The sequence below is a fragment of the Haematobia irritans genome, chromosome 1 (genome assembly GCF_050003625.1).
Source record: "Haematobia irritans isolate KBUSLIRL chromosome 1, ASM5000362v1, whole genome shotgun sequence".
In the NCBI taxonomy this organism is placed as follows: Eukaryota; Metazoa; Arthropoda; class Insecta; order Diptera; family Muscidae; genus Haematobia; species Haematobia irritans.
Window position 1 is genome coordinate 231,248,172 of NC_134397.1, and position 13,021 is coordinate 231,261,192.

The window sequence follows — 13,021 nt, forward strand, 5'->3', positions numbered from 1 at the left end:
ATGGTTTTGCGCTGGTAATGACATGATAATGATCGGACACCACGAATGCGACGAATGGCTTTTCTTTTCGCTACATCACTCTCGGGATGAAAACTCTTGCTCATTTGTTGGGATCAGTCTCCGTGACGTCGCCAAAGTTGATGGAGATTCCTTCAAGAGGGTTCTTACTGTTGACTACAACATACCTGAGTGCCTCGGTTACATTGCTTCAGGTGCTCAAACCATACGTTCTGCTTGCGCTCGCCCAGTATGTTACTAATCTCCAGATTCGGGATCAGCAGTGTTACCACGAGCGCGCTCATCACCCTCATCTGCAAGTCACGCCACTTCTGCTGGCTACTCGACCAGCGGGTATGAAGCGAGCGACTGCTGCTGATATCTCGGAACACCCTCTGGGCAACATGAGCAAGGGAGGGGGACGGGAGTTCACTGAAGCGGCTTCTTTTGGTTGATGAATGTTTTGCGTTTAGAGGGTTTGAAATCGGAGGGTCGCGCAATGGTGGGAATTATGAAGAGGTCACCTAACTACTGTGAAATGTCGGCTTGCCAAAATACTTCACTTATCAGACCCGACGACGTCCATAATTCTCTTTCGCTTTACTCTGCCAAAGCTATGCTTTCTGGTCATTACCAAGAGGACAAAACCTGGAGCACAGTTATCTATTAACTGTTTATACTCCTTGTATATCTCCATCTCGGCATCACCAGACTTTACTGTTACCACCATACATCCATGTAGGGGTAACTAACATACATGGCCTCTGCATTCATTCCTTGTGCGATCCTTACATAGCACAAGCTACAGGTGGTATTCAGCTTTGCCTCTTGTATCGCCGCGAACATGATTTTCTGCCGGCCCACAAAATCTACAATCTCACCAATCTTCCCTCGCTTTCCGGAACTAATACAACAATATTCGGTGTTAGTTGTTGCGATGGAGAATACGGTTATGCGGGAGATGTCAGGGTGGTTATGTAGTCTGACGACCCACGTTGGTACAGCATCCTGCCAAGTACACGGATGAAAAAGACTGTTTTTCATATGTTTGGCTATAAACATTATATGTTTGGAACACAAATTTTTAAACACAATATTTTTGAGTGCAAGCATATAATGTTCATAAACAAGCATAACATGTTTGGGGCATATATGTTAATATGTTAGAACATATTATGTTTGGGACATAAAATGTTTGTAAATATAATATGCTTGGATGCAAACATATATTAATTTAGAAATAGCCTATAAACATATATGTGTTTAGTAGCTTGGAGCGCTATTTAACAGCGAGCGATATTGAATTAAGTTGGTGGTTGTTGCTTGTTATTACACAATTAAAATTTTATTTTTCCTTGGGCAATTGATCAGCTACTTCTTTGATCCTTACAAACTGTGTGGTCCGCTGTTCGAATCCCCGTCCGGCAAAAGGTAAAATTAAAATAAAAAAATCATACAATTGGATAATTTCTTCTACAATGTTTGTATTACAGAAAAAGGTGCTAAGAACTAAAAAATCTCGTGGAAGTGAGAAAGATGTGGGGGAATATACAATTGGGCAGAAACAAAATTTTGAGCATTCGGGTCGAAAACCTATGTTGTTAGCACCTATATTACCTGTTTATTTTCATAATTCATTATGATTGTAAATATATAAATAAATAAATAAAATTTTGAGCACAATATTGTTTGGGAGAATTTTTTTTAAGCATATAATATTTTTGGGTGCAAAATGCTTCCAAATAATACAAAATGTTTGGAACTTAGACTACCCAAACATATATTGTTTAGACCAATATGCTTTCAAACATATTATATATTGGAAGAGATCAAACATATAAATGTTTGGGCAATACCCAAAAATGTATATGCTTGAAGCAAAATATGTTTGGGAGTATATGTTACAGAAGCGATTTTTTGTGAGCGTGTAGTCAATATGACAATATTCCACAGTGATGTTAGGCCGAAACAGTTCCGGAAGAGTAGCCCTTGTAGGTACCGGTAACATCTCAACGAAACCGAACGGTGGTGAATCTGGTTTCGAGATTAGAACAGTACCATGGTCTGGGGTTTTCGGATCTAAAGCAAACGGGGGAGGCTCCCCGGGATACACTTCATCCACCAAAAAAAAGGGACGAAACAACGCGATGTGAATTAAAAAATTTTGTCATAAAATAAAGAACATCTTCGGGAGAACATTTTTGGAAGTGATTTTAAAGTTGAGAAAAACTTCCAAATTTTTCTGCTGGAATATGGCAGTCGGTGGATGATGAGCTGATCGTCCAGTAGGGTCAATCCGATGTAGAGAATCCGCCGTCATGGGATTGTGTTGACAAGGCTTTTGTATTTTGGGAACTACCGTGGTGCAATGGTTAGCATGCCCGTCTTGCATACACAAGGTTGTTGGTTCGAACCCAGTTTCGAGCAAACACCAAGAAATTTTTCAGCGGTGGGTAGTCCACCTCAGCAATGCTGGTGGCATTTCTGAGTATTTCACTGCAAAGTGGAACGGCGTTCGGACTCGGCTATAAAAAGAAGGTCCCTTGTCATTGAGTTTAACATAGACTCGGGCAGTGCTCAGTGATAAGAGAGAAGTTCACCACTGTGGTATCACAATGGACTGAGTAGTCTAAGTGAGCCTGAAATATCGGGCTGCCAACTTACCTAACCTAACCTAACCCTTTGTCGGTGGCCGTAGAATAGTACCCACCTTTACACACTAAAACGAAATATTTTTTGCAATTTTTCATTGAATAGATTTTGCTTAAATTTGTTTCCATCATGGGGTTTATCAGATTTCATGGAAAGGGAAACTCCCTCTTTTCAATATATATAAGAAATGTAATTATTGCATCACAGTATCTCGGTTTGGTGTTGGTGTTAAGTTTTCTCGAACCATTTTAGAGTACCCCGTATAAATAAATTTATTATAATTTTTAATTGTAATAAATATAAAGTCAACGCACCTAATTTTTGAAGCTTAAATTACTTTTTATCTTATGATCATGACTTCCGATTTCTTCGTTTCGTAAATTATAATTAAGAGTTTGTTACTTGTACACTTCGTCAATTATCATTAATGCATAATCATCCATTCAATACTGCAAGGTATTATTTCACTGATAACAGTCTGATATGACATTAATATTTTACACAGCATGTCATTACGTTATTCAATAAGTACACTCTAAAAAAATTGCTACTTTAAAATATGTCCTAAAATATATTTTGCAAGATACTGACGAAAGAGTATGCTTGGAAAATGTTTAAACGCACATGCTAATTGTATATATAACTACTACCCAGCAAAAAAAGCGTCGCCAAAAAAAGTAATGAAAATGTTCTTTTTGGATCCGGAAGTGGTGCAAAATTGACGCAGAAGCGTTGAATTTAACATGGGCTTGTCATAGGATGGAAGTCCTCCATTTCAACAGCCGTTGCACTGAATTTGCATCATTTCTTTAGGTGTGATCCGAATTCAATGTTTTGGATGTAAATTAAAAAAATTCTGTGATATTTTGTCAAATAACATAAATAATTTTTATAATTTTTTATAATTTTTAGTGGATTCTAATTTAATAAAAAAAAAATAAATAATTGATACAAATTAAAAACAAAAATCGGTTTTCATTAAGCAATTAATTGTTCCAATTAAAAATTTAATTAAAAACTTAATCGATATCGACTGCATACCTTAATTAATTCTTTAACTGATTTAATTAAAAAGTTTAACGAAATAATTAAGTGAATCTATCAAAAAACTAATTGCGTTTGCAAAAAAATTATTGATTTTTTGCAATCAACATCAACTAATTTTTAATTAAATCAATTAAAAAATTAATTGATTTTTGGAATCGACATCAACTAAATTTTAAATTGAATAACAAAAAAAAATTATTGAAATTTTTAAATCAAATCAATTCATTTTTTAATCAATTATTTTTGGTATGCTCAATTAACAGGTTGGCTGATAAGTCCGCGGTCTGACACATAGATGGCGTCGCAAGTATTAAATGCATATTACTTTTATATAGTACCGACCTTCAAATGATTAGTGTCAAAATTTGACGTCTGCAAGTCAATTAGTTTGTGAGATAGAGCGACTTTTGTGAAACAACTTTTGTTATTGTGAAAAAAATGGAAAAAGAAGAATTTCGTGTTTTAATAAAATACTGTTTTCTGAAGGGAAAAATACGGTGCACTCTTAGAAAAATATGTTTTTCATATGTTCCGATATAAACAAAGTGTGTTTCGGGCACAATTTTAAAACACATTATATTTAAGTGCAAACATGTAATGTTCCTAAACTAACACTAAATGTTTGGGACATCTATGTTAATATGTTAAAATATATTATGTTTGGGGCATAAATGTTTCATAAAAATCATATGTGTGAATGCAAACATATATAAATTTACAAATTTCGACTAAACATACATATGTTGTGATATTTTATCCAAAGTGACAGAGAGAGTATAGAGAAAGAAATAGAGATGGAAACCGGGAGAGTTGACGAAAGATATCAACATAACACAGCGAAAGAATCCAAAGAGAGTAATTTTTGTGAAACTGCTTGTATGTTGTTTCGGAAAACTGTTTTATGATAAGGCCAAAAATTTGATATGCTTAAGCCTAAATATTATTTAATTTGAATAAAGAGAATGGACATTCGGAACCAAGAGAATAGACATTTGAAAAAAAGCATGTGTTTTCGCCTTGAGAGCAGCATTTTATGTATGTGTGGACATGTGTTCTGTTTATCATTTTGGCATTATGGGAACAATTTTTTTCTTGGTGCGTTAAAAGAAATCAGGGGTCTTCATAAAAATAACGAAAGGCACTATTCTCTTTTTAGAGTTGGGACAGTAAAATGAAATAAGGAGGAAATAGTGAAAAATTACACAGTAAAATGTATAAAAACAAAGTTTAGTTCCTCTTTATTAATAAGTAGTCCAAGAGGAGTTGACGGACACCTTCAAATATAAAAGCGGGCATTAAGTTCGAGTTTTGCAGCTAAAACAATTTAAAAAGTTTATTTTCTTTAAAATGAATTATTAAAGAAAAATAAAAGGCATTTTAGACCGATGGTGTTAAATGCTAGTAAAAAACTGTTCACGCCTAAATAAATTTATGTTTATATTATAAAATTATTTATGTATGTTACTACTCGACTCCACGTTCTTCTTTTGTTGGAGTTTTTGAATTCCTTCCAAATTTTAAAGTTCTGTACCAAAAACAGTTTTTTGTTACAAAATTGTTATTTTTGCAATAAAAAATAATATTTTATCCAAAAATCAGTCAATTTCGTTTATATCAAGCACTGTTACTGACTATAAATCTTTAATAACCCACATTTCGAAGTTTCATTATAAAAATTTAATATAGTATACATATAAATGCGTAAATTAAAAAAAACCAATGGTGTTCGGTCGGAGCAGGGATTGAACCCACGACCCTTTGCATGCTGGTGACTATAACAGCTACGTAGCCCAGTGGATAGTGTGTTGGCTTACAAACTGTATGGTCCTCGGTTCGATTCTCCGTGCAGGCGAAAGGTAAAATTTAAATAATTTATAAAAGTGAATAATTTCTTCAACATTATTTGTATTACAGAAAAAGGTGCCAAGAACTAAAATATTTCGTGGAAGTGAGAATTACGAGTATGTTAGGGAATGAGCACAATCGTGTTTGGGAAAATTCTTCCAAGCATATAATATTTTTGGGCTCAATATGCTTCCAAACATATATTATGTTCACATAAAACAAATATGTTAATGTTTCGGCAGTATCCAATAATATATGTGCTTCCTGCAAAATATGTTTGGAACATATGTTAAAGAGGCGATTTTTTTTGAGGGTGTAGTTTCTTTTATTGCGGAGATTATGTAGGTAAGTAGATTGTATTTGTCATTTCCTTCGTAGTCTTTTTCATATATTGTTTTAATACTTTATAGATTAGGAAAAAGGAAACCACGGTGGTATTGGTTACCATGCCCGCTTTGCATTCAAAAAGTCATGCGTTCAATCCCAGTTCCGACCAAAAATTATCTCGGCGGTGGATTATCTCCTCACAGTAATGTGACATTTCTTACTGCTTCAAAGATTCTCTAAGTTTTCTCAACCCAACGTGATTTGCCGTTCAGACTCGATTATAAGAAAGATGTCCCATGTTATTGAACTAAACATTGAATCGGACATCACTCGATATGTTGATCACTGTTCACGAATTCTCTTTAAATGTGAGTATTAAAAGCAACATAAAATTATAACCTTTTTAGCAACTTTTATTGCAACATAAAGAAGAAAACAATCCTTATACTAGCTTACATAGTTCAATTTAATTCCTAATACTATTTACTAAATTTCATTACAGATTGCCTTAAAGAAAAAACAAACGAAAATACCCCTGGACAACAATACCTCCTTAATTGACTTTGATGGAATTCAATTTATATTAAAAATTTTTGAGTGTATGTAATGGTTATGGTTAGGTTATGGAGTGTATGCATATACTTTTTGTATTTTTAAATAAATTAATTGATCTCATATTATATACAAATTATGGGCTTTTATTATGAGCAGGTATCCTATGCTGTTGACAGATCTCGAAAGATACAAATGTATCAAATAATATACAATTATATCAAATTAGATCTGATTAGATGTGTCTCATTTTTGAGATCTGATCAGATCCAATTTCATAGTATTTAGATCTGAGCAGATATAACCATTTTTCGGATCTGCTCAGATCTGACCATATCTCGGCACAGATCTAACCATATCAAATCAGATCCCCCAATTTTTACACGGGTAGCTATTTTTAGGGTTTCAAAACTTCTCTAAGTGGTTTCACTGCAATGTGGAACGCCGTTCGGACTCGGCTATAAAAAAGAGGTCCTTAGTCATTGAGCTTAACATGGATAAGACGGTGATAAGAGAGAAGTTCACCTACACGCTCACAAAAAGTCGCTTCTGTAACATATACTCCCAAACATATTTTGCTTCAAGCATATACATTTTTGGGTATTGCCCAAACATTTATATGTTTGATCTCTACGAATATATAATATGTTTGAAAGCATATTGGTCTAAACAATATATGTTTGGGTAGTCTAAGTTCCAAACATTTTGTATTTTTGCATCCAAATTCAATAATGTTGTCTTCTAAAAAACAATATGTTATTATGTGAACATATAATATGTTTGGAAGCATTTTGCACCCAAAAATATTATATGCTTAAAAAAATTCTCCCAAACAATATTGTGCTCAAAATTTTATTTATTTATTTATATATTTACAATCATAATGAATTATGAAAATAAACAGGTAATATAGGTGCTAACAACATAGGTTTTCGACATGAATGCTCAAAATTTTGTTTCTGCCCAATTGTATATTCCCCCACATCTTTCTCACTTCCACGAGATTTTTTAGTTCTTAGCACCTTTTTCTGTAATACAAACATTGTAGAAGAAATTATTCAATTATTTTTATTTTAATTTTACCTTTTGCGGGACGGGGATTCGAACAGCGGACCACACAGTTTGTAAGGATCAAAGAAGTAGCTGATCAATTGCCCAAGGAAAAATAAAATGTTAATTTTGTAATAACAAGCAACAACCACCAACTTAATTCAATATCGCTCCCTGTTAAATAGCGCTCCAAGCTACTAAACACATATATGTTTATAGGCTATTTCTAAATTAATATATGTTTGCATCCAAGCATATTATATTTACAAACATTTTATGTCCCAAACATAATATGTTCTAACATATTAACATATATGTCCCAAACATGTTATGCTAGTTTATGAACATTATATGCTTGCACTCAAAAATATTGTGTTTAAAAATTTGTGTTCCAAACATATAATGTTTATAGCCAAACATATGAAAAACAGTCTTTTTCATCCGAGTATGTGGTATCGCAATGGACTGAATAGTCTAAGTGAGCCTGATACATCAGGCATCCACCTAACCTAACCTACCTAACCTAAAATTAAATGTATTAAAGTGTCTTAAATAATCGTAGCAGTAAATATTTAATTACGATTTTAGCACTTCATACATTAAATTTTAATCACGCTGTAGTCCTTTCTTACAATTTTTAGCGGAAAAATTTTTTCTGCTTTAATTAGCATTGAACTTATTTGTATGTCATTGAAATTTTACTGGCTTTTAGTTCATACACCCAAAGAAATTTGTTAGTAGGGAGTCTGCTAAAACAGCAGAAAGTCTGCTGAAAAAGGGACAGCAGTCACTGTTTGCTGAAATAGCAAACATTTCCTGCTATTTTTGAAGCTCGATTACTCTAAAACATGTTTTATTTTGGCTAAAACAAATAAAAATGTCAAAAATGACAGCAGTCACTGTTTGCTGAAATAGCAAACATTTCCTGCTATTTTTGAAGCTCGATTACTCTAAAACATGTTTTATTTTGGCTAAAACAAATAAAAATGTCAACTTAGGAGCTATCCTAACATAATTAAAACAATATTTTATGAATATCTATAGTATGTGACCATAAATCTGAATATTTATCGAATTGAGTCATAACAGCAAACAAAATGTTTGCTGATCGTTTTTAGGAGCTTGTAAGTATATTACGGTGCAAAAATATACCAAAAACTACTTTTGGTTCTTAAATATGCTTTGGGGAAAATTTATAACCTAAAAATTTTATAAATTGTTCTTCATTTGGCCCTGAAGTACAAAAATATAACAGCAGACATCGACTGCTGTTTTTAGCAGACTTTTTTCTATGACTGTAAGCCATACTTGGGCAGGGGAGACTTTCTTAAAAAATTTCAAAAATAAACTAAAACGAAACAATTTTTTTTTTGCAATTAATATAAGTTAATTTTAGCAATAAATATAAGTTAATTTAAATTTTCAATTGCGTGAATGTCTAATTGTTCTAGTTGTTATCAATTTTCCTTAAAAATATTGGTTTGTCATGCGGATCCTTGGGCGAAGAAAAATTAATTGGAAACTAATGAAACGTTCATCTCTCCTCTTCCATTTTGAAACTAATGTTCACTATAAATTGATTTATTGGACACTAAATATTAACGTCACTATTAAGTACACATTTATATAGTGAATTTATTTCACATTTAGAATAATAATTTCTATAAAATTCTAAGAACTTTTGACTTTTTATTATATTCACTTTCAAGTGGCACTTAAACCATTTTTATCTTTTATAAATAGCTATCTTCATTGTCGTTAGGAAACGAAATGCGTTCAATCGATTTATTGTCATGTACACTGAAAAAAAAAAATATTTTATTCATATGTTCCAATGTAAATAATATGTGTTTTAGAATCAATATTTTTAAGTGCAAAAACTGAATGTCTATGAATTACACACAAAATTGTTGATCCAAGCAATTTTCTAATTTAAATGTCTTTAATCAATCACAGTTTTATGTTAACAGGTTGGCTGATAAGTCTCGGTCTAACAAAGAAAAACACATTTTTTGTCAAAATTCGTTTTTATTATTCAACATAGTTCCCTTCAAGAGCGATACAACGATTATAACGACCTTCCAATTTTTTGATACCATTTTGGTAGTACTCCTTCGGTTTTGCCTCAAAATAGGCCTCAGTTTCGTCGATCACCTCTTCATTGCAGTCAAATTTTTTCCCTGCGAGCATCCTTTTGAGGTCTGAGAACAAGAAAAAGACGCTGGGGGCCAGATCTGGAGATTACGGTGGGTGGGGAAGCAATTTGAAGCCCAATTCACGAATTTTTGCCATCGTTCTCAATGACTTGTGGCATCGTGCGTTGTCTTGGTGGAACAACACTTTTTTCTTCTTCATATGGGGCCGTTTTGTCGCGATTTCGACCTTCAAACGTTCCAATAACGCCATATAATAGTCACTGTTGATGGTTTTTCCCTTCTGAAGATAATCGACAAAAATTATTCCATGCGCATCCCAAAAAACAGAGGCCATTACTTTGCCAGCGGACTTTTGAGTCTTTTCACGCTTCGAAGACGGTTCACCGGTCGCCGTCCACTCAGCCGACTGTCGATTGGTAGTGATGGATCCATGTTTCATCCATTGTCACATATCGACGGAAAAACTCGGGTGTATTACGAGTTAACAGCTGCATCCACCGCTCAGAATCACCAAAATGTAGTTGTTTTTGTTCAAATGCACTGAAAAAACAGTGAACCCACCTGGAAGAAAACTTTCGGTTAATTTTAGAAATTTTTGAATATTTGTAGAAAATTTTAACTAAATACTATTACAAACGTTGGCATCACGCCGATGTGATAAAAATAAGTAAATATTTTTCCACAAATTCAAGAAAATTTATTAGACATAACTAAATTTTTTCACTTGGAGTTCAAAATTGCAAGAATGTCTTTAGTGACATACGAAGTTCATGATGGACGCATTTTTTGTAAAATTTACAAATTTAAAGAAATTCTGAACTATTTTGTGGAAGACACGAATGTAGTTAATCTTTATGCTTCATTTGAGTATATTTTGTTCCTCTGTTTTAGATAATTTAACTAACGTACACAAAAAATTATTAGAGTAAAGGAAACTTTCTCCAAAAATAATAACTCCATGAACTAAAATAAAGTTAAATTGGCTTTAGTGAAATAGAGAGTACACTTTTTTTTTGAGTGTGTGAGCTCGCGCGGCACCCATTTTGCACAGAGCTTCCGCATATATAAATATTGATGAATGATATGTCCAACACGTTCCTTTGATATCTTTAAGGCCTCTGTTATCTCGATCAACTTCATTTTACGGTCATTCAAAATCATTTTGTGGAATTTTTTTGTTTTCGTCGGTAACCACCACTTTCGGGCGTCCACTGCATTCACCGTCCTCCGTGCTCATTTCACCACGCTTGAATTTTGCATACTAATCAATTATTGTTGATTTCCCTGGGACAGAGTCCGGAAACTCATTATCAAGCCAAGTTTTTGCTTCCACACCCTAAAAAAAAATAGCTTCTTTAACATATGTTCCAAACATATTTTGCAGGAAGCACATACATTATTGGATACTGCCGAAACATTAATATGTTTGTTTTATGTGAACATATTATATGTTTGAAAGCATTTTGAGCCCAAAAATATTATATGCTTGGAAGAATTTTTCCCAAAGACGATTGTGCTCATTCCCTAACATACTCGTTATTTTCACTTCCACGAAATATTTTAATTCTTGGCACCTTTTAACTGTAATACAAATAATGTTGAAGAAATTATTCACTTTTATAATTTTTTTAAATTTTACCTTTCGCCTGCACGGAGAATCGAACCGAGGACCATACAGTTTGTAAGCCAACACACTATCTACTGGGCTACGTAGCTGTTATGGTCACCAGCAGATAATTATCGTTATAAGTTACATTTATATAGCATAGTTTGCAGCGCCCACGAGCCCATGCAAACATAACATTATTTAACAGAAACATACATTTGTTTGCCACGTGGAGCAGCGGTTAGCATGTCTGCCTTGAATCCAAAGGGTCGTGGGTTCAATCCCTGCTCCGACCGAACACTTTTTTTTTTTAATTTACACATTTATATTTATACTATATAAAATTTTTATAATGAAGTTTCGAAATGTGGGTTATTAAAGATTTATAGTCATTAACAGTGCTTGATATAAACGAAATTGACTGATTTTTGGATAAAATATTATTTTTTATTGCAAAAATAACAATTTTGTAACAAAAAACTGTTTTTGGTACAGAACTTTAAAATTTGGAAGGAATTCAAAAACTCCAACAAAAGAAGAACGTGGAGTCGAGTAGTAACATACATAAATAATTTTATAATATAAACATAAATTTATTTAGGCGTGAACAGTTTTTTACTAGCATTTAACACCATCGGTCTAAAATGCCTTTTATTTTTCTTTAATAATTCATTTTAAAGAAAATAAACTTTTTAAATTGTTTTAGCTGCAAAACTCGAACTTAATGCCCGCTTTTATATTTGAAGGTGTCCGTCAACTCCTCTTGGACTACTTATTAATAAAGAGGAACTAAACTTTGTTTTTATACATTTTACTGTGTAATTTTTCACTATTTCCTCCTTATTTCATTTTACTGTCCCAACTCTAAAAAGAGAATAGTGCCTTTCGTTATTTTTATGAAGACCCCTGATTTCTTTTAACGCACCAAGAAAAAAATTGTTCCCATAATGCCAAAATGATAAACAGAACACATGTCCACACATACATAAAATGCTGCTCTCAAGGCGAAAACACATGCTTTTTTTCAAATGTCTATTCTCTTGGTTCCGAATGTCCATTCTCTTTATTCAAATTAAATAATATTTAGGCTTAAGCATATCAAATTTTTGGCCTTATCATAAAACAGTTTTCCGAAACAACATACAAGCAGTTTCACAAAAATTACTCTCTTTGGATTCTTTCGCTGTGTTATGTTGATATCTTTCGTCAACTCTCCCGGTTTCCATCTCTATTTCTTTCTCTATACTCTCTCTGTCACTTTGGATAAAATATCACAACATATGTATGTTTAGTCGAAATTTGTAAATTTATATATGTTTGCATTCACACATATGATTTTTATGAAACATTTATGCCCCAAACATAATATATTTTAACATATTAACATAGATGTCCCAAACATTTAGTGTTAGTTTAGGAACATTACATGTTTGCACTTAAATATATTGTGTTTTAAAATTGTGCCCGAAACACATTTTGTTTATATCGGAACATATGAAAAACATATTTTTCTAAGAGTGTACAATTTACCAAATTAAAACAATTAAGTATTTCTTAATTTTCTCGCCTTTCTTGTGTTATCTTTGTGTTATTAATGGGTTTTTGTTGAGACTGATGGGTCGTTCACACTAAAGACCGAATTGGTTTGTCGAATTTAATGGAAACATGAAGGACTCTTATAATGTATAAAACCCATTTATTAGAAAATATCGATGTCTCTATTCCAAAGTACGCTAAAAAGTCTAAAAAGTGAATTTTACAGGAAACAAGTTAAAAGTTTTTTTTGGAA